This window comes from Stenella coeruleoalba, assembly GCF_951394435.1.
Source record: "Stenella coeruleoalba genome assembly, chromosome: 7".
Taxonomy (NCBI): domain Eukaryota; kingdom Metazoa; phylum Chordata; class Mammalia; order Artiodactyla; family Delphinidae; genus Stenella; species Stenella coeruleoalba.
Genome location: NC_137153.1, coordinates 2,246,719 through 2,268,443, shown reverse-complemented (window position 1 = coordinate 2,268,443; position 21,725 = coordinate 2,246,719). Strand labels below are relative to the sequence as shown.

Below are 21,725 nucleotides of genomic sequence, written 5' to 3'. Positions count from 1 at the left end.
GCTGACTCTCCAAGTGAGGAGAGTGTTAGTAAAGCGTCTGGAATGTTGCACCCGAGTACCAGGGGAGGAAAACTGAGACATATTTGAACACGTCTCCCAATCACATGGTTGATCATACTCTAGGTTCCACATGCATGTTTTAGCTGAAGGAAGAATACCTAAAACCTGGGTAGTTGAAACCCGTGTAATGGGTACCATGCAATATGACTTCAAAGGGTCTTCATTTGCTCACCGAACCTCTCCAATCCTATCACTGCTGCGTTTATGCCCCTGTACACATGCTTGATTCTCCTTCGGAGACATAGCAATCCATAGGTTTTAAGATACTTACTAGTCAGGTACATTCTTAGGCGTTTAATATGCGGTGTTGAGTCCATTTCGTTGAGCAAGGAGTAGCTCTTGTCTATTCCATATTTGGCTTAAGGAACTTTATCTGTGCTCATTTCAATCTCTGGTTTTATGCAGCACCCCAACTCACCTTTACCCTTAAGCAAGCATAAGTTGGTTTTCTAAATTTGAGACCCTGTTCTGTTCTGTAATTCAGTTCCTGTGTAGCCAAGTTTCCATTCCGTGTATTACTGATATCTTATGATGTTTCTTTTTCTGTGTGACTTATTTCAGTTAGAATCATCATACCTGAATCCACTCATTGTGCTGCTAAGGGCCTGATGACATAGATTTCATTGCTGAGTGATATTGCTTTGTAAGTGAATACCACAACTTCTTTATCCATTTTTCACTTTCTGCGATGTTGAACTTGTACTGTAAACGAGGTTCTTGTAAACAGAGCCGTTTGAAACTTTGGGGTGGCTGTGTCTTTTTGATTTTAATTTCCCTAAGCTATAGGACCATAAGTGGAAGTGCCCTAGGCTCTGTTGCTTTGTTTTTTAGATGTTTCAGGAAACACCATACACTTCTCCCGAGTGGTTGTTGGCAATTTCCATCCCGCCCATCAGCATAACAAGGCTCCCAGTTCTCCATGGCCTGTCCTGCCTTTCTGGATTTTACACTTTTTTCAGATGGCCCTTTTGACCGGGGGGAAGTGAGACTTCATTGTAGTGCAGATTTCCTTTGCAAGCTTGCTTGGTTGGCCAAAAAGGGCGTATGCGTTTTTTCCTGAATATATTCAGGAAAAAACGCATACGCCCTTTTTGGCCAAGTGCATCATTGTGGACGTTCTGCCTCTTTTCCTATGCTTTCAATGCAATTCCAGTCTACCTCCTGAAATCGGTTTCCTGCAATTCTGCCCCGCTTTCAAGTCCTCTTGGCAGCCTTACTTCAGTCTATTTTTGGACGATAGCTGTCATTTATAACTCTGCAGGTTTGTGAATTACAGTGCCCCTGAGCTCCTTTCTTCAACTCGCTTTCTTGTGACCTGGCCGCAACACCGCAGGATGGCTTCAGGCCCTAATCTGGTTCCGGCCCAGCATGCTGAGCCTTTGGTTATTTCCTCTTCCTGGAGGGAAATGAGAGTTAAATTTGCCCGTCCAGACACCTCCAGCTAGTCTCTCATTGGTTCTCGCTATTCCTGTTCATCTTCCAAGAAATTGCAAACTGGGCCAAACAGGAGGTTAAAGGTGCTGACTCTCCAAGTGGGGAGAGTGTTAGTAAAGCGTCTGGAATGTTGCACCCGAGTACCAGGGGAGGAAAACTGAGACATATTTGAACACGTCTCCCGTTCACATGGTTGATCATACTTGGGTTCCACATGCATCTTTTAGCTGAAGGAAGAATACCTTAAACCTGTGTATTTGAAACCCGTGGAATGGGTACCATGCAATATGACTTCAAAGGGTCTTCATTTGCTCACCGAACCTCTCCAATCCTATCACTGCTGCGTTTATGCCCCTGTACACATGCTTGATTCTCTTTCGGAGACATAGCAATCCATAGGTTTTAAGATACTTACTAGTCAGGTACATTCTTAGGCGTTTAATATGCGGTGTTGAGTCCATTTCGTTGAGCAAGGAGTAGCTCTTGTCTATTCCATATTTGGCTTAAGGAACTTTATCTGTGCTCATTTCAATCTCTGGTTTTATGCAGCACCCCAACTCACCTTTCCCCTTAAGCAAGCATAAGTTGGTTTTCTAAATTTGAGACCCTGTTCTGTTCTGTAATTCAGTTCCTGTGTAGCCAAGTTTACATTCCGTGTATTACTGATATCTTATGATGTTTCTATTTCTGTGTGACTTATTTCAGTTAGATTCATCATACCTGAATCCACTCATTGTGCTGCTAAGGGCCTGATGACACAGATTTCATTGCTGAGTGATATTGCTTTGTAAGTAAATACCAGAACTTCTTTATCCATTTTTCACCTTCTGCGATGTTGAACTTGTACTGTAAACGAGGTTCCTGTAAACAGAGGCGTCCCAAACTTTGGGGTGGCTGTGTCTTTTTGATTTTAATTTCCCTAAGCTATAGGACCATAAGTGGCAGTGCCCTAGGCTCTGTTGCTTTGTTTTTTAGATGTTTCAGGAAACACCATACACTTCTCCCGAGTGTCTGTTGGCAATTTACATCCCGCCCATCAGCATAACAAGGCTCCCAGTTCTCCATGGCCTGTCCTGCCTTTCTGGATTTTACACGTTTTTCAGATGGCCCTTTTGACCGGGGGGAAGTGAGACTTCATTGTAGTGCAGTTTTCCTTTGCAAGCTTGCTTGGTTGGCCAAAAAGGGCGTATGCGTTTTTTCCTGAATATATTCAGGAAAAAACGCATACGCCCTTTTTGGCCAAGTGCATCATTGTGGACGTTCTGCCTCTTTTCCTATGCTTTCAATGCAATTCCAGTCTACCTCCTGAAATCGGTTTCCTGCAATTCTGCCCCGCTTTCAAGTCCTCTTGGCAGCCTTACTTCAGTCTATTTTTGGACGATAGCTGTCATTTATAACTCTGCAGGTTTGTGAATTACAGTGCCCCTGAGCTCCTTTCTTCAACTCGCTTTCTTGTGACCTGGCCGCAACACCGCAGGATGGCTTCAGGCCCTAATGTGGTTCCGGCATGGCACGCTGAGCCTTTGGTTAATTCCTCTTCCTGGTGGGAAATGAGAGGTAAATTTGCCCATCCAGACACCTCCAGCTAGTCTTTCATTGGTTCTCGTTATTCCTGTTCATCTTCCGCAGAAATTGCAAACTGGGCCAAACAGGAGGTTAAAGGCGCTGACTCTCCAAGTGGGGAGAGTGTTAGTAAAGCGTCTGGAATGTTGCACCCGAGTACCAGGGGAGGAAAACTGAGACATATTTGAACACGTCTCCCATTCACATGGTTGATCATACTTGGGTTCCACATGCATGTTTTAGCTGAAGGAAGAATACCTAAAACCTGAGTAGTTGAAACCCGTGGAATGGGTACCATGCAATATGACTTCAAAGCGTCTTAATTTGCTCACCGAACCTCTCCAATCCTATCACTGCTGCGTTTATGCCCCTGTACACATGCTTGATTCTCTTTCGGAGACATAGCAATCCATAGGTTTTAAGATACTTACTAGTCAGGTACATTCTTAGGCGTTTAATATGGGGTGTTGAGTCCATTTCTTTGAGCAAGGAGTAGCTCTTGTCTATTCCATATTTGGCTTAAGGAACTTTATCTGTGCTCATTTCAATCTCTGGTTTTATGCAGCACCCCAACTCACCTTTACCCTTAAGCAAGAATAAGTTGGTTTTCTAAATTTGAGACCCTGTTCTGTTCTGTAATTCAGTTCCTGTGTAGCCAAGTTTCCATTCCGTGTATTGCTGATATCTTATGATGTTTCTTTTTCTGTGTGACTTATTTCAGTTAGAATCATCATACCTGAATCCACTCATTGTGCTGCTAAGGGCCTGATGACACAGATTTCATTGCTGAGTGATATTGCTTTGTAAGTAAATACCACAACTTCTTTATCCATTTTTCAATTTCTGCGATGTTGAACTTGTACTGTAAACGAGGTTCTTGTAAACAGAGGCGTCCCAAACTTTGGGGTGGCTGTGTCTTTTTGATTTTAATTTCCCTAAGCTATAGGACCATAAGTGGAAGTGCCCTAGGTTCTGTTGCTTTGTTTTTTAGATGTTTCAGGAAACACCATACACTTCTCCTGAGTGTCTGTTGGTAATTTACATCCCGCCCATCAGCATAAAAAGGCTCCCAGTTCTCCATGGCCTGTCCTGCCTTTCTGGATTTTACACTTTTTTCAGATGGCCCTTTTGACCGGGGGGAAGTGAGACTTCATTGTAGTGCAGATTTCCTTTGCAAGCTTGCTTGGTTGGCCAAAAAGGGCGTATGCGTTTTTTCCTGAATATATTCAGGAAAAAACGCATACGCCCTTTTTGGCCAAGTGCATCATTGTGGACGTTCTGCCTCTTTTCCTATGGTTTCAATGCAATTCCAGTCTACCTCCTGAAATCGGTTTCCTGCAATTCTGCCCCGCTTTCAAGTCCTCTTGGCAGCCTTACTTCAGTCTATTTTTGGACGATAGCTGTCATTTATAACTCTGCAGGTTTGTGAATTACAGTGCCCCTGAGCTCCTTTCTTCAACTCGCCTTCTTGTGACCTGGCCGCAACACCGCAGGATGGCTTCAGGCCCTAATGTGGTTCCGGCATGGCACGCTGAGCCTTTGGTTAATTTCTCTTCCTGGTGGGAAATGAGAGTTAAATTTGCCCATCCAGACACCTCCAGCTAGTCTTTCATTGGTTCTCGCTATTCCTGTTCATCTTCCACAGAAATTGCAAACTGGGTCAAAGAGGTGGTTAAAGGGACTGACTCTCCAAGTGGGGAGAGTGTTAGTAAAGCGTCTGGAATGTTGCACCCGAGTACCAGGGTATGAAAACTGAGACATATTTGAACACGTCTCCCGATCACATGGTTGATCATACTCTAGGTTCCACATGCATGTTTTAGATGAAGGAAGAATACCTTAAACCTGGGTAGTTGAAACCCGTGGAATGGGTACCATGCAATATGACTTCAAAGGGTCTTCATTTGCTCACCGAACCTCTCCAATCCTATCACTGCTGTGTTTATGCCCCTGTACACATGCTTGATTCTCTTTCGGAGACATAGCAATCCATAGGTTTTAAGATACTTACTAGTCAGGTACATTCTTAGGCGTTTAATATGGGGTGTTGAGTCCATTTCGTTGAGCAAGGAGTAGCTCTTGTCTATTCCATATTTGGCTTAAGGAACTTTATCTGTGCTCATTTCAATCTCTGGTTTTATGCAGCACCCCAACTCACCTTTCCCCTTAAGCAAGCATAAGTTGGTTTTCTAAATTTGAGACCCTGTTCTGTTCTGTAATTCAGTTCCTGTGTAGCCAAGTTTCCATTCCGTGTATTACTGATATCTTATGATGTTTCTTTTTCTGTGTGACTTATTTCAGTTAGAATCATCGTACCTGAATCCACTCATTATGCTGCTATGGGCCTGATGACATAGATTTCATTGCTGAGTGATATTGCATTGTACGTAAGTACCACAAGTTCTTTATCCATTTTTCACTTTCTGTGATATTGAACTTGTACGGTAAACGAGGTTCTTGTAAACAGAGGCGTCCCAAACTTTGGGGTGACTGTGTCTTTTTGATTTTAATTTCCCTAAGCTATAGGACCATAAGTGGCAGTGCCCTAGGCTCTGTTGCTTTGTTTTTTAGATGTTTCAGGAAACACCATGCACTTCTCCTGAGTGTCTGTTGGCAATTTACATCCCGCCCATCAGCATAACAAGGCTCCCAGTTCTCCATGGCCTGTCCTGCCTTTCTGGATTTTACACTTTTTTCAGATGGCCCTTTTGACCGGGGGGAAGTGAGACTTCATTGTAGTGCAGATTTCCTTTGCAAGCTTGCTTGGTTGGCCAAAAAGGGCGTATGCGTTTTTTCCTGAATATATTCAGGAAAAAACGCATACGCCCTTTTTGGCCAAGTGCATCATTGTGGACGTTCTGCCTCTTTTCCTATGCTTTCAATGCAATTCCAGTCTACCTCCTGAAATCGGTTTCCTGCAATTCTGCCCCGCTTTCAAGTCCTCTTGGCAGCCTTACTTCAGTCTATTTTTGGACGATAGCTGTCATTTATAACTCTGCAGGTTTGTGAATTACAGTGCCCCTGAGATCCTTTCTTCAACTCGCTTTCTTGTGACCTGGCCGCAACACCGCAGGATGGCTTCAGGCCCTAATCTGGTTCCGGCACGGCACGCTGAGCCTTTGGTTATTTCCTCTTCCTGGTGGGAAATGAGAGTTAAATTTGCCCGTCCAGACACCTCCAGCTAGTCTCTCATTGGTTCTCACTATTCCTGTTCATCTTCCAAGAAATTGCAAACTGGGCCAAACAGGAGGTTAAAGGCGCTGACTCTCCAAGTGGGGAGAGTGTTAATAAAGCGTCTGGAATGTTGCACCCGAGTACCAGGGTATGAAATCTGAGACATATTTGAACACGTCTCCCGTTCACATGGTTGATCATACTTGGGTTCCACATGCATCTTTTAGCTGAAGGAAGAATACCTTAAACCTGGGTAGTTGAAACCCGTGGAATGGGTACCATGCAATATGACTTCAAAGGGTCTTCATTTGCTCACCGAACCTCTCCAATCCTATCACTGCTGCGTTTATGCCCCTGTACACATGCTTGATTCTCTTTCGGAGACATAGCAATCCATAGGTTTTAAGATACTTACTAGTCAGGTACATTCTTAGGCGTTTAATATGGGGTGTTGAGTCCATTTCGTTGAGCAAGGAGTAGCTCTTGTCTATTCCATATTTGGCTTAAGGAACTTTATCTGTGCTCATTTCAATCTCTGGTTTTATGCAGCACCCCAACTCACCTTTCCCCTTAAGCAAGCATAAGTTGGTTTTCTAAATTTGAGACACTGTTCTGTTCTGTAATTCAGTTCCTGTGTAGCCAAGTTTCCATTCCGTGTATTAATGATATCTTATGATGTTTCTTTTTCTGTGTGACTTATTTCAGTTAGAATCATCATACCTGAATCCACTCATTGTGCTTCTAAGGGCCTGATGACACAGATTTCATTGCTGAGTGATATTGCTTTGTAAGTAAATACCACAACTTCTTTATCCATTTTTCACTTTCTGCGATGTTGAACTTGTACTGTAAACGAGGTTCTTGTAAACAGAGCCGTTCCAAACTTTGGGGTGGCTGTGTCTTTTTGATTTTAATTTCCCTAAGCTATAGGACCATAAGTGGAAGTGCCCTAGGCTCTGTTGCTTTGTTTTTTAGATGTTTCAGGAAACACCATACACTTCTCCCGAGTGGTTGTTGGCAATTTACATCCCGCCCATCAGCATAACAAGGCTCCCAGTTCTCCATGGCCTGTCCTGCCTTTCTGGATTTTACACTTTTTTCAGATGGCCCTTTTGACTGGGGGGAAGTGAGACTTCATTGTAGTGCAGATTTCCTTTGCAAGTTTGCTTGGTTGGCCAAAAAGGGCGTATGCGTTTTTTCCTGAATATATTCAGGAAAAAACGCATACGCCCTTTTTGGCCAAGTGCATCATTCTGGACGTTCTGCCTCTTTTCCTATGCTTTCAATGCAATTCCAGTCTACCTGCTGAAATCGGTTTCCTGCAATTCTGCTCCGCTTTCAAGTCTTCTTGGCAGCCTTACTTCAGTCTATTTTTGGACGATAGCTGTCATTTATAACTCTGCAGGTTTGTGAATTACAGTGTCCCTGAGCTCCTTTCTTCAACTCGCTTTCTTTTGAGCTGGCCGCAACACCGCAGGATGGCTTCAGGCCCTAATCTGGTTCCGGTACGGCACGCTGAGCCTTTGGTTATTTCCTCTTCCTGGTGGGAAATGAGAGTTAAATTTGCCCGTCCAGACACCTCCAGCTAGCCTCTCATTGGTTCTCGCTATTCCTGTTCATCTTCCGCAGAAATTGCAAACTGTGCCAAACAGGAGGTTAAAGGCGCTGACTCTCCAAGTGAGGAGAGTGTTAGTAAAGCGTCTGGAATGTTGCACCCGAGTACCAGGGGAGGAAAACTGAGACATATTTGAACACGTCTCCCAATCACATGGTTGATCATACTCTAGGTTCCACATGCATGTTTTAGCTGAAGGAAGAATACCTAAAACCTGGGTAGTTGAAACCCGTGTAATGGGTACCATGCAATATGACTTCAAAGGGTCTTCATTTGCTCACCGAACCTCTCCAATCCTATCACTGCTGCGTTTATGCCCCTGTACACATGCTTGATTCTCCTTCGGAGACATAGCAATCCATAGGTTTTAAGATACTTACTAGTCAGGTACATTCTTAGGCGTTTAATATGCGGTGTTGAGTCCATTTCGTTGAGCAAGGAGTAGCTCTTGTCTATTCCATATTTGGCTTAAGGAACTTTATCTGTGCTCATTTCAATCTCTGGTTTTATGCAGCACCCCAACTCACCTTTACCCTTAAGCAAGCATAAGTTGGTTTTCTAAATTTGAGACCCTGTTCTGTTCTGTAATTCAGTTCCTGTGTAGCCAAGTTTCCATTCCGTGTATTACTGATATCTTATGATGTTTCTTTTTCTGTGTGACTTATTTCAGTTAGAATCATCATACCTGAATCCACTCATTGTGCTGCTAAGGGCCTGATGACATAGATTTCATTGCTGAGTGATATTGCTTTGTAAGTGAATACCACAACTTCTTTATCCATTTTTCACTTTCTGCGATGTTGAACTTGTACTGTAAACGAGGTTCTTGTAAACAGAGCCGTTTGAAACTTTGGGGTGGCTGTGTCTTTTTGATTTTAATTTCCCTAAGCTATAGGACCATAAGTGGAAGTGCCCTAGGCTCTGTTGCTTTGTTTTTTAGATGTTTCAGGAAACACCATACACTTCTCCCGAGTGGTTGTTGGCAATTTCCATCCCGCCCATCAGCATAACAAGGCTCCCAGTTCTCCATGGCCTGTCCTGCCTTTCTGGATTTTACACTTTTTTCAGATGGCCCTTTTGACCGGGGGGAAGTGAGACTTCATTGTAGTGCAGATTTCCTTTGCAAGCTTGCTTGGTTGGCCAAAAAGGGCGTATGCGTTTTTTCCTGAATATATTCAGGAAAAAACGCATACGCCCTTTTTGGCCAAGTGCATCATTGTGGACGTTCTGCCTCTTTTCCTATGCTTTCAATGCAATTCCAGTCTACCTCCTGAAATCGGTTTCCTGCAATTCTGCCCCGCTTTCAAGTCCTCTTGGCAGCCTTACTTCAGTCTATTTTTGGACGATAGCTGTCATTTATAACTCTGCAGGTTTGTGAATTACAGTGCCCCTGAGCTCCTTTCTTCAACTCGCTTTCTTGTGACCTGGCCGCAACACCGCAGGATGGCTTCAGGCCCTAATCTGGTTCCGGCCCAGCATGCTGAGCCTTTGGTTATTTCCTCTTCCTGGAGGGAAATGAGAGTTAAATTTGCCCGTCCAGACACCTCCAGCTAGTCTCTCATTGGTTCTCGCTATTCCTGTTCATCTTCCAAGAAATTGCAAACTGGGCCAAACAGGAGGTTAAAGGTGCTGACTCTCCAAGTGGGGAGAGTGTTAGTAAAGCGTCTGGAATGTTGCACCCGAGTACCAGGGGAGGAAAACTGAGACATATTTGAACACGTCTCCCGTTCACATGGTTGATCATACTTGGGTTCCACATGCATCTTTTAGCTGAAGGAAGAATACCTTAAACCTGTGTATTTGAAACCCGTGGAATGGGTACCATGCAATATGACTTCAAAGGGTCTTCATTTGCTCACCGAACCTCTCCAATCCTATCACTGCTGCGTTTATGCCCCTGTACACATGCTTGATTCTCTTTCGGAGACATAGCAATCCATAGGTTTTAAGATACTTACTAGTCAGGTACATTCTTAGGCGTTTAATATGCGGTGTTGAGTCCATTTCGTTGAGCAAGGAGTAGCTCTTGTCTATTCCATATTTGGCTTAAGGAACTTTATCTGTGCTCATTTCAATCTCTGGTTTTATGCAGCACCCCAACTCACCTTTCCCCTTAAGCAAGCATAAGTTGGTTTTCTAAATTTGAGACCCTGTTCTGTTCTGTAATTCAGTTCCTGTGTAGCCAAGTTTACATTCCGTGTATTACTGATATCTTATGATGTTTCTATTTCTGTGTGACTTATTTCAGTTAGATTCATCATACCTGAATCCACTCATTGTGCTGCTAAGGGCCTGATGACACAGATTTCATTGCTGAGTGATATTGCTTTGTAAGTAAATACCAGAACTTCTTTATCCATTTTTCACCTTCTGCGATGTTGAACTTGTACTGTAAACGAGGTTCCTGTAAACAGAGGCGTCCCAAACTTTGGGGTGGCTGTGTCTTTTTGATTTTAATTTCCCTAAGCTATAGGACCATAAGTGGCAGTGCCCTAGGCTCTGTTGCTTTGTTTTTTAGATGTTTCAGGAAACACCATACACTTCTCCCTAGTGTCTGTTGGCAATTTACATCCCGCCCATCAGCATAACAAGGCTCCCAGTTCTCCATGGCCTGTCCTGCCTTTCTGGATTTTACACGTTTTTCAGATGGCCCTTTTGACCGGGGGGAAGTGAGACTTCATTGTAGTGCAGTTTTCCTTTGCAAGCTTGCTTGGTTGGCCAAAAAGGGCGTATGCGTTTTTTCCTGAATATATTCAGGAAAAAACGCATACGCCCTTTTTGGCCAAGTGCATCATTGTGGACGTTCTGCCTCTTTTCCTATGCTTTCAATGCAATTCCAGTCTACCTCCTGAAATCGGTTTCCTGCAATTCTGCCCCGCTTTCAAGTCCTCTTGGCAGCCTTACTTCAGTCTATTTTTGGACGATAGCTGTCATTTATAACTCTGCAGGTTTGTGAATTACAGTGCCCCTGAGCTCCTTTCTTCAACTCGCTTTCTTGTGACCTGGCCGCAACACCGCAGGATGGCTTCAGGCCCTAATGTGGTTCCGGCATGGCACGCTGAGCCTTTGGTTAATTCCTCTTCCTGGTGGGAAATGAGAGGTAAATTTGCCCATCCAGACACCTCCAGCTAGTCTTTCATTGGTTCTCGTTATTCCTGTTCATCTTCCGCAGAAATTGCAAACTGGGCCAAACAGGAGGTTAAAGGCGCTGACTCTCCAAGTGGGGAGAGTGTTAGTAAAGCGTCTGGAATGTTGCACCCGAGTACCAGGGGAGGAAAACTGAGACATATTTGAACACGTCTCCCATTCACATGGTTGATCATACTTGGGTTCCACATGCATGTTTTAGCTGAAGGAAGAATACCTAAAACCTGAGTAGTTGAAACCCGTGGAATGGGTACCATGCAATATGACTTCAAAGCGTCTTAATTTGCTCACCGAACCTCTCCAATCCTATCACTGCTGCGTTTATGCCCCTGTACACATGCTTGATTCTCTTTCGGAGACATAGCAATCCATAGGTTTTAAGATACTTACTAGTCAGGTACATTCTTAGGCGTTTAATATGGGGTGTTGAGTCCATTTCTTTGAGCAAGGAGTAGCTCTTGTCTATTCCATATTTGGCTTAAGGAACTTTATCTGTGCTCATTTCAATCTCTGGTTTTATGCAGCACCCCAACTCACCTTTCCCCTTAAGCAAGCATAAGTTGGTTTTCTAAATTTGAGACCCTGTTCTGTTCTGTAATTCAGTTCCTGTGTAGCCAAGTTTCCATTCCGTGTATTACTGATATCTTATGATGTTTCTTTTTCTGTGTGACTTATTTCAGTTAGAATCATCATACCTGAATCCACTCATTGTGCTGCTAAGGGCCTGATGACACAGATTTCATTGCTGAGTGATATTGCTTTGTAAGTAAATACCACAACTTCTTTATCCATTTTTCAATTTCTGCGATGTTGAACTTGTACTGTAAACGAGGTTCTTGTAAACAGAGGCGTCCCAAACTTTGGGGTGGCTGTGTCTTTTTGATTTTAATTTCCCTAAGCTATAGGACCATAAGTGGAAGTGCCCTAGGTTCTGTTGCTTTGTTTTTTAGATGTTTCAGGAAACACCATACACTTCTCCTGAGTGTCTGTTGGTAATTTACATCCCGCCCATCAGCATAAAAAGGCTCCCAGTTCTCCATGGCCTGTCCTGCCTTTCTGGATTTTACACTTTTTTCAGATGGCCCTTTTGACCGGGGGGAAGTGAGACTTCATTGTAGTGCAGATTTCCTTTGCAAGCTTGCTTGGTTGGCCAAAAAGGGCGTATGCGTTTTTTCCTGAATATATTCAGGAAAAAACGCATACGCCCTTTTTGGCCAAGTGCATCATTGTGGACGTTCTGCCTCTTTTCCTATGGTTTCAATGCAATTCCAGTCTACCTCCTGAAATCGGTTTCCTGCAATTCTGCCCCGCTTTCAAGTCCTCTTGGCAGCCTTACTTCAGTCTATTTTTGGACGATAGCTGTCATTTATAACTCTGCAGGTTTGTGAATTACAGTGCCCCTGAGCTCCTTTCTTCAACTCGCTTTCTTGTGACCTGGCCGCAACACCGCAGGATGGCTTCAGGCCCTAATGTGGTTCCGGCATGGCACGCTGAGCCTTTGGTTAATTTCTCTTCCTGGTGGGAAATGAGAGTTAAATTTGCCCATCCAGACACCTCCAGCTAGTCTTTCATTGGTTCTCGCTATTCCTGTTCATCTTCCACAGAAATTGCAAACTGGGCCAAACAGGTGGTTAAAGGGACTGACTCTCCAAGTGGGGAGAGTGTTAGTAAAGCGTCTGGAATGTTGCACCCGAGTACCAGGGTATGAAAACTGAGACATATTTGAACACGTCTCCCGATCACATGGTTGATCATACTCTAGGTTCCACATGCATGTTTTAGATGAAGGAAGAATACCTTAAACCTGGGTAGTTGAAACCCGTGGAATGGGTACCATGCAATATGACTTCAAAGGGTCTTCATTTGCTCACGAACCTCTCCAATCCTATCACTGCTGTGTTTATGCCCCTGTACACATGCTTGATTCTCTTTCGGAGACATAGCAATCCATAGGTTTTAAGATACTTACTAGTCAGGTACATTCTTAGGCGTTTAATATGGGGTGTTGAGTCCATTTCGTTGAGCAAGGAGTAGCTCTTGTCTATTCCATATTTGGCTTAAGGAACTTTATCTGTGCTCATTTCAATCTCTGGTTTTATGCAGCACCCCAACTCACCTTTCCCCTTAAGCAAGCATAAGTTGGTTTTCTAAATTTGAGACCCTGTTCTGTTCTGTAATTCAGTTCCTGTGTAGCCAAGTTTCCATTCCGTGTATTACTGATATCTTATGATGTTTCTTTTTCTGTGTGACTTATTTCAGTTAGAATCATCGTACCTGAATCCACTCATTATGCTGCTACGGGCCTGATGACATAGATTTCATTGCTGAGTGATATTGCATTGTACGTAAGTACCACAAGTTCTTTATCCATTTTTCACTTTCTGTGATATTGAACTTGTACGGTAAACGAGGTTCTTGTAAACAGAGGCGTCCCAAACTTTGGGGTGACTGTGTCTTTTTGATTTTAATTTCCCTAAGCTATAGGACCATAAGTGGCAGTGCCCTAGGCTCTGTTGCTTTGTTTTTTAGATGTTTCTGGAAACACCATGCACTTCTCCTGAGTGTCTGTTGGCAATTTACATCCCGCCCATCAGCATAACAAGGCTCCCAGTTCTCCATGGCCTGTCCTGCCTTTCTGGATTTTACACTTTTTTCAGATGGCCCTTTTGACCGGGGGGAAGTGAGACTTCATTGTAGTGCAGATTTCCTTTGCAAGCTTGCTTGGTTGGCCAAAAAGGGCGTATGCGTTTTTTCCTGAATATATTCAGGAAAAAACGCATACGCCCTTTTTGGCCAAGTGCATCATTGTGGACGTTCTGCCTCTTTTCCTATGCTTTCAATGCAATTCCAGTCTACCTCCTGAAATCGGTTTCCTGCAATTCTGCCCCGCTTTCAAGTCCTCTTGGCAGCCTTACTTCAGTCTATTTTTGGACGATAGCTGTCATTTATAACTCTGCAGGTTTGTGAATTACAGTGCCCCTGAGCTCCTTTCTTCAACTCGCTTTCTTGTGACCTGGCCGCAACACCGCAGGATGGCTTCAGGCCCTAATCTGGTTCCGGCACGGCACGCTGAGCCTTTGGTTATTTCCTCTTCCTGGTGGGAAATGAGAGTTAAATTTGCCCGTCCAGACACCTCCAGCTAGCCTCTCATTGGTTCTCGCTATTCCTGTTCATCTTCCGCAGAAATTGCAAACTGGGCCAAACAGGAGGTTAAAGGGACTGACTGTCCAAGTCGGGAGAGTGTTAGTAAAGCGTCTGGAATGTTGCACCCGAGTACCAGGGTATGAAAACTGAGACATATTTGAACACGTCTCCCGATCACACGGTTGATCATACTCTGGGTTCCACATGCATGTTTTAGCTGAAGGAAGAATACCTTAAACCTGGAGATTTGAGACCCGTGGAATGGGTACCATGCAATATGTCTTCAAACGGTCTTCATTTGCTCACCGAACCTCTCCAATCCTATCACTGCTGCATTTATGCCCCAGTACACACGCTTGATTCTCTTTCGGAGACATAGCAATGCCTAGGTTTTAAGATACTTACTAGTCAGGTACATTCCTAGGCGTTTAATATGGGGTTTTGAGTCCATTTCGTTGAGCAAGGAGTAGCTCTTGTCTATTCCATATTTGGCTTAAGGAACTTTATCTGTGCTCATTTCAATCTCTGGTTTTATGCAGCACCCCAACTCACCTTTCCCCTTAAGCAAGCAGAAGTTGGTTTTCTAAATTTGAGACCCTGTTCTGTTTTGGAATGCAGTTCCTGTGTAGCCAAGTTTACATTCCGTGTATTAGTGATATCTTATGATGTTTCTTTTTCTGTGTGACTTATTTCAGTTAGAATCATCGTACCTGAATCCACTCATTATGCTGCTACGCGCCTGATGACTTAGATTTCATTGCTGAGTGATATTGCATTGTACATAAGTACCACAAGTTCTTTATCCATTTTTCACTTTCTGTGATATTGAACTTGTACGGTAAACGAGGTTCTTGTAAACAGAGGCGTCCCAAACTTTGGGGTGGCTGTGTCTTTTTGATTTTAATTTCCCTAAGCTATAGGACCATAAGTGGAAGTGCCCTAGGCTCTGTTGCTTTGTTTTTTAGATGTTTCAGGAAACACCATACACTTCTCCTGAGTGTCTGTTGGCAATTTACATCCCGCCCATCAGCATAACAAGGCTCCCAGTTCTCCATGGCCTGTCCTGCCTTTCTGGATTTTACACTTTTTTCAGATGGCCCTTTTGACCGGGGGGAAGTGAGACTTCATTGTAGTGCAGATTTCCTTTGCAAGCTTGCTTGGTTGGCCAAAAAGGGCGTATGCGTTTTTTCCTGAATATATTCAGGAAAAAACGCATACGCCCTTTTTGGCCAAGTGCATCATTGTGGACGTTCTGCCTCTTTTCCTATGCTTTCAATGCAATTCCAGTCTACCTCCTGAAATCGGTTTCCTGCAATTCTGCCCCGCTTTCAAGTCCTCTTGGCAGCCTTACTTCAGTCTATTTTTGGACGATAGCTGTCATTTATAACTCTGCAGGTTTGTGAATTACAGTGCCCCTGAGATCCTTTCTTCAACTCGCTTTCTTGTGACCTGGCCGCAACACCGCAGGATGGCTTCAGGCCCTAATCTGGTTCCGGCACGGCACGCTGAGCCTTTGGTTATTTCCTCTTCCTGGTGGGAAATGAGAGTTAAATTTGCCCGTCCAGACACCTCCAGCTAGTCTCTCATTGGTTCTCACTATTCCTGTTCATCTTCCAAGAAATTGCAAACTGGGCCAAACAGGAGGTTAAAGGCGCTGACTCTCCAAGTGGGGAGAGTGTTAGTAAAGCGTCTGGAATGTTGCACCCGAGTACCAGGGTATGAAATCTGAGACATATTTGAACACGTCTCCCGTTCACATGGTTGATCATACTTGGGTTCCACATGCATCTTTTAGCTGAAGGAAGAATACCTTAAACCTGGGTAGTTGAAACCCGTGGAATGGGTACCATGCAATATGACTTCAAAGGGTCTTCATTTGCTCATGAACCTCTCCAATCCTATCACTGCTGCGTTTATGCCCCTGTACACATGCTTGATTCTCTTTCGGAGACATAGCAATCCATAGGTTTTAAGATACTTACTAGTCAGGTACATTCTTAGGCGTTTAATATGGGGTGTTGAGTCCATTTCGTTGAGCAAGGAGTAGCTCTTGTCTATTCCATATTTGGCTTAAGGAACTTTATCTGTGCTCATTTCAATCTCTGGTTTTATGCAGCACCCCAACTCACCTTTCCCCTTAAGCAAGCATAAGTTGGTTTTCTAAATTTGAGACACTGTTCTGTTCTGTAATTCAGTTCCTGTGTAGCCAAGTTTCCATTCCGTGTATTAATGATATCTTATGATGTTTCTTTTTCTGTGTGACTTATTTCAGTTAGAATCATCATACCTGAATCCACTCATTGTGCTGCTAAGGGCCTGATGACACAGATTTCATTGCTGAGTGATATTGCTTTGTAAGTAAATACCACAACTTCTTTATCCATTTTTCACTTTCTGCGATGTTGAACTTGTACTGTAAACGAGGTTCTTGTAAACAGAGCCGTTCCAAACTTTGGGGTGGCTGTGTCTTTTTGATTTTAATTTCCCTAAGCTATAGGACCATAAGTGGAAGTGCCCTAGGTTCTGTTGCTTTGTTTTTTAGATGTTTCAGGAAACACCATACACTTCTCCCGAGTGGTTGTTGGCAATTTACATCCCGCCCATCAGCATAACAAGGCTCCCAGTTCTCCATGGCCTGTCCTGCCTTTCTGGATTTTACACTTTTTTCAGATGGCCCTTTTGACTGGGGGGAAGTGAGACTTCATTGTAGTGCAGATTTCCTTTGCAAGCTTGCTTGGTTGGCCAAAAAGGGCGTATGCGTTTTTTCCTGAATATATTCAGGAAAAAACGCATACGCCCTTTTTGGCCAAGTGCATCATTGTGGACGTTCTGCCTCTTTTCCTATGCTTTCAATGCAATTCCAGTCTACCTGCTGAAATCGGTTTCCTGCAATTCTGCTCCGCTTTCAAGTCTTCTTGGCAGCCTTACTTCAGTCTATTTTTGGACGATAGCTGTCATTTATAACTCTGCAGGTTTGTGAATTACAGTGTCCCTGAGCTCCTTTCTTCAACTCGCTTTCTTTTGAGCTGGCCGCAACACCGCAGGATGGCTTCAGGCCCTAATCTGGTTCCGGTACGGCACGCTGAGCCTTTGGTTATTTCCTCTTCCTGGTGGGAAATGAGAGTTAAATTTGCCCGTCCAGACACCTCCAGCTAGCCTCTCATTGGTTCTCGCTATTCCTGTTCATCTTCCGCAGAAATTGCAAACTGTGCCAAACAGGAGGTTAAAGGCGCTGACTCTCCAAGTGAGGAGAGTGTTAGTAAAGCGTCTGGAATGTTGCACCCGAGTACCAGGGGAGGAAAACTGAGACATATTTGAACACGTCTCCCAATCACATGGTTGATCATACTCTAGGTTCCACATGCATGTTTTAGCTGAAGGAAGAATACCTAAAACCTGGGTAGTTGAAACCCGTGTAATGGGTACCATGCAATATGACTTCAAAGGGTCTTCATTTGCTCACCGAACCTCTCCAATCCTATCACTGCTGCGTTTATGCCCCTGTACACATGCTTGATTCTCCTTCGGAGACATAGCAATCCATAGGTTTTAAGATACTTACTAGTCAGGTACATTCTTAGGCGTTTAATATGCGGTGTTGAGTCCATTTCGTTGAGCAAGGAGTAGCTCTTGTCTATTCCATATTTGGCTTAAGGAACTTTATCTGTGCTCATTTCAATCTCTGGTTTTATGCAGCACCCCAACTCACCTTTACCCTTAAGCAAGCATAAGTTGGTTTTCTAAATTTGAGACCCTGTTCTGTTCTGTAATTCAGTTCCTGTGTAGCCAAGTTTCCATTCCGTGTATTACTGATATCTTATGATGTTTCTTTTTCTGTGTGACTTATTTCAGTTAGAATCATCATACCTGAATCCACTCATTGTGCTGCTAAGGGCCTGATGACATAGATTTCATTGCTGAGTGATATTGCTTTGTAAGTGAATACCACAACTTCTTTATCCATTTTTCACTTTCTGCGATGTTGAACTTGTACTGTAAACGAGGTTCTTGTAAACAGAGCCGTTTGAAACTTTGGGGTGGCTGTGTCTTTTTGATTTTAATTTCCCTAAGCTATAGGACCATAAGTGGAAGTGCCCTAGGCTCTGTTGCTTTGTTTTTTAGATGTTTCAGGAAACACCATACACTTCTCCCGAGTGGTTGTTGGCAATTTCCATCCCGCCCATCAGCATAACAAGGCTCCCAGTTCTCCATGGCCTGTCCTGCCTTTCTGGATTTTACACTTTTTTCAGATGGCCCTTTTGACCGGGGGGAAGTGAGACTTCATTGTAGTGCAGATTTCCTTTGCAAGCTTGCTTGGTTGGCCAAAAAGGGCGTATGCGTTTTTTCCTGAATATATTCAGGAAAAAACGCATACGCCCTTTTTGGCCAAGTGCATCATTGTGGACGTTCTGCCTCTTTTCCTATGCTTTCAATGCAATTCCAGTCTACCTCCTGAAATCGGTTTCCTGCAATTCTGCCCCGCTTTCAAGTCCTCTTGGCAGCCTTACTTCAGTCTATTTTGGGACGATAGCTGTCATTTATAACTCTGCAGGTTTGTGAATTACAGTGCCCCTGAGCTCCTTTCTTCAACTCGCTTTCTTGTGACCTGGCCGCAACACCGCAGGATGGCTTCAGGCCCTAATCTGGTTCCGGCCCAGCATGCTGAGCCTTTGGTTATTTCCTCTTCCTGGAGGGAAATGAGAGTTAAATTTGCCCGTCCAGACACCTCCAGCTAGTCTCTCATTTGTTCTCGCTATTCCTGTTCATCTTCCGCAGAAATTGCAAACTGGGCCAAACAGGAGGTTAAAGGCGCTGACTCTCCAACTGGGGAGAGTGTTAGTAAAGCGTCTGGAATGTTGCACCCGAGTACCAGGGGAGGAAAACTGAGACATATTTGAACACGTCTCCCATTCACATGGTTGATCATACTTGGGTTCCACATGCATGTTTTAGCTGAAGGAAGAATACCTAAAACCTGGGTAGTTGAAACCCGTGGAATGGGTACCATGCAATATGACTTCAAAGCGTCTTCATTTGCTCACCGAACCTCTCCAATCCTATCACTGCTGCGTTTATGCCCCTGTACACATGCTTGATTCTCTTTCGGAGACATAGCAATCCATAGGTTTTAAGATACTTACTAGTCAGGTACATTCTTAGGCGTTTAATATGGGGTGTTGAGTCCATTTCTTTGAGCAAGGAGTAGCTCTTGTCTATTCCATATTTGGCTTAAGGAACTTTATCTGTGCTCATTTCAATCTCTGGTTTTATGCAGCACCCCAACTCACCTTTACCCTTAAGCAAGCATAAGTTGGTTTTCTAAATTTGAGACCCTGTTCTGTTCTGTAATTCAGTTCCTGTGTAGCCAAGTTTCCATTCCGTGTATTACTGATATCTTATGATGTTTCTTTTTCTGTGTGACTTATTTCAGTTAGAATCATCATACCTGAATCCACTCATTGTGCTGCTAAGGGCCTGATGACACAGATTTCATTGCTGAGTGATATTGCTTTGTAAGTAAATACCACAACTTCTTTATCCATTTTTCAATTTCTGCGATGTTGAACTTGTACTGTAAACGAGGTTCTTGTAAACAGAGGCGTCCCAAACTTTGGGGTGGCTGTGTCTTTTTGATTTTAATTTCCCTAAGCTATAGGACCATAAGTGGAAGTGCCCTAGGTTCTGTTGCTTTGTTTTTTAGATGTTTCAGGAAACACCATACACTTCTCCTGAGTGTCTGTTGGTAATTTACATCCCGCCCATCAGCATAAAAAGGCTCCCAGTTCTCCATGGCCTGTCCTGCCTTTCTGGATTTTACACTTTTTTCAGATGGCCCTTTTGACCGGGGGGAAGTGAGACTTCATTGTAGTGCAGATTTCCTTTGCAAGCTTGCTTGGTTGGCCAAAAAGGGCGTATGCGTTTTTTCCTGAATATATTCAGGAAAAAACGCATACGCCCTTTTTGGCCAAGTGCATCATTGTGGACGTTCTGCCTCTTTTCCTATGCTTTCAATGCAATTCCAGTCTACCTCCTGAAATCGGTTTCCTGCAATTCTGCCCCGCTTTCAAGTCCTCTTGGCAGCCTTACTTCAGTCTATTTTTGGACGATAGCTGTCATTTATAACTCTGCAGGTTTATGAATTACAGTGCCCCTGAGCTCCTTTCTTCAACTCGCTTTCTTGTGACCTGGCCGCAACACCGCAGGATGGCTTCAGGCCCTAATGTGGTTCCGGCATGGCACGCTGAGCCTTTGGTTAATTCCTCTTCCTGGTGGGAAATGAGAGTTAAATTTGCCCATCCAGACACCTCCAGCTAGTCTTTCATTGGTTCTCGCTATTCCTGTTCATCTTCCGCAGAAATTGCAAACTGGGCCAAACAGGAGGTTAAAGGCGCTGACTCTCCAAGTGGGGAGAGTGTTAGTAAAGCGTCTGGAATGTTGCACCCGAGTACCAGGGGAGGAAAACTGAGACATATTTGAACACGTCTCCCATTCACATGGTTGATCATACTTGGGTTCCACATGCATGTTTTAGCTGAAGGAAGAATACCTAAAACCTGAGTAGTTGAAACCCATGGAATGGGTACCATGCAATATGACTTCAAAGCGTCTTAATTTGCTCACCGAACCTCTCCAATCCTATCACTGCTGTGTTTATGCCCCTGTACACATGCTTGATTCTCTTTCGGAGACATAGCAATCCATAGGTTTTAAGATACTTACTAGTCAGGTACATTCTTAGGCGTTTAATATGGGGTGTTGAGTCCATTTCGTTGAGCAAGGAGTAGCTCTTGTCTATTCCATATTTGGCTTAAGGAACTTTATCTGTGCTCATTTCAATCTCTGGTTTTATGCAGCACCCCAACTCACCTTTCCCCTTAAGCAAGCATAAGTTGGTTTTCTAAATTTGAGACCCTGTTCTGTTCTGTAATTCAGTTCCTGTGTAGCCAAGTTTCCATTCCGTGTATTACTGATATCTTATGATGTTTCTTTTTCTGTGTGACTTATTTCAGTTAGAATCATCATACCTGAATCCACTCATTGTGCTGCTAAGGGCCTGATGACACAGATTTCATTGCTGCATGATATTGCTTTGTAAGTAAATACCACAACTTCTTTATCCATTTTTCACTTTCTGCGATGTTGAACTTGTACTGTAAACGAGGTTCTTGTAAACAGAGCCGTTCCAAACTTTGGGGTGGCTGTGTCTTTTTGATTTTAATTTCCCTAAGCTATAGGACCATAAGTAGAAGTGCCCTAGGTTCTGTTGCTTTGTTTTTTAGATGTTTCAGGAAACACAATACACTTCTCCCGAGTGGTTGTTGGCAATTTACATCCCGCCCATCAGCATAACAAGGCTCCCAGTTCTCCATGGCCTGTCCTGCCTTTCTGGATTTTACACTTTTTTCAGATGGCCCTTTTGACCAGGGGGAAGTTAGACTTCATTGTAGTGCAGATTTCCTTTGCAAGCTTGCTTGGTTGGCCAAAAAGGGCGTATGCTTTTTTTCCTGAATATATTCAGGAAAAAACGCATACGCCCTTTTTGGCCAAGTGCATCATTGTGGACGTTCTGCCTCTTTTCCTATGCTTT

General features: G+C 43.7%; 1 long non-coding RNA gene across 11 annotated transcripts in view; it reads left to right on the top strand.

The window, feature by feature from the left end:
• The window catches only part of LOC307189637, a 2,307,304-nt gene that overhangs the window by 1,770,303 nt on the left and 515,276 nt on the right, over positions 1-21,725 (top strand). The window contains exon 11 of one of the 11 annotated variants that reach the window (XR_013829239.1): positions 21,152-21,229. The exons of the other annotated variants lie outside the window; for them this stretch is intronic. This is a non-coding gene — a long non-coding RNA (uncharacterized lncRNA). The remainder of the gene's footprint in view (positions 1-21,151; positions 21,230-21,725) is intronic. 11 annotated transcript variants of the gene reach the window in all.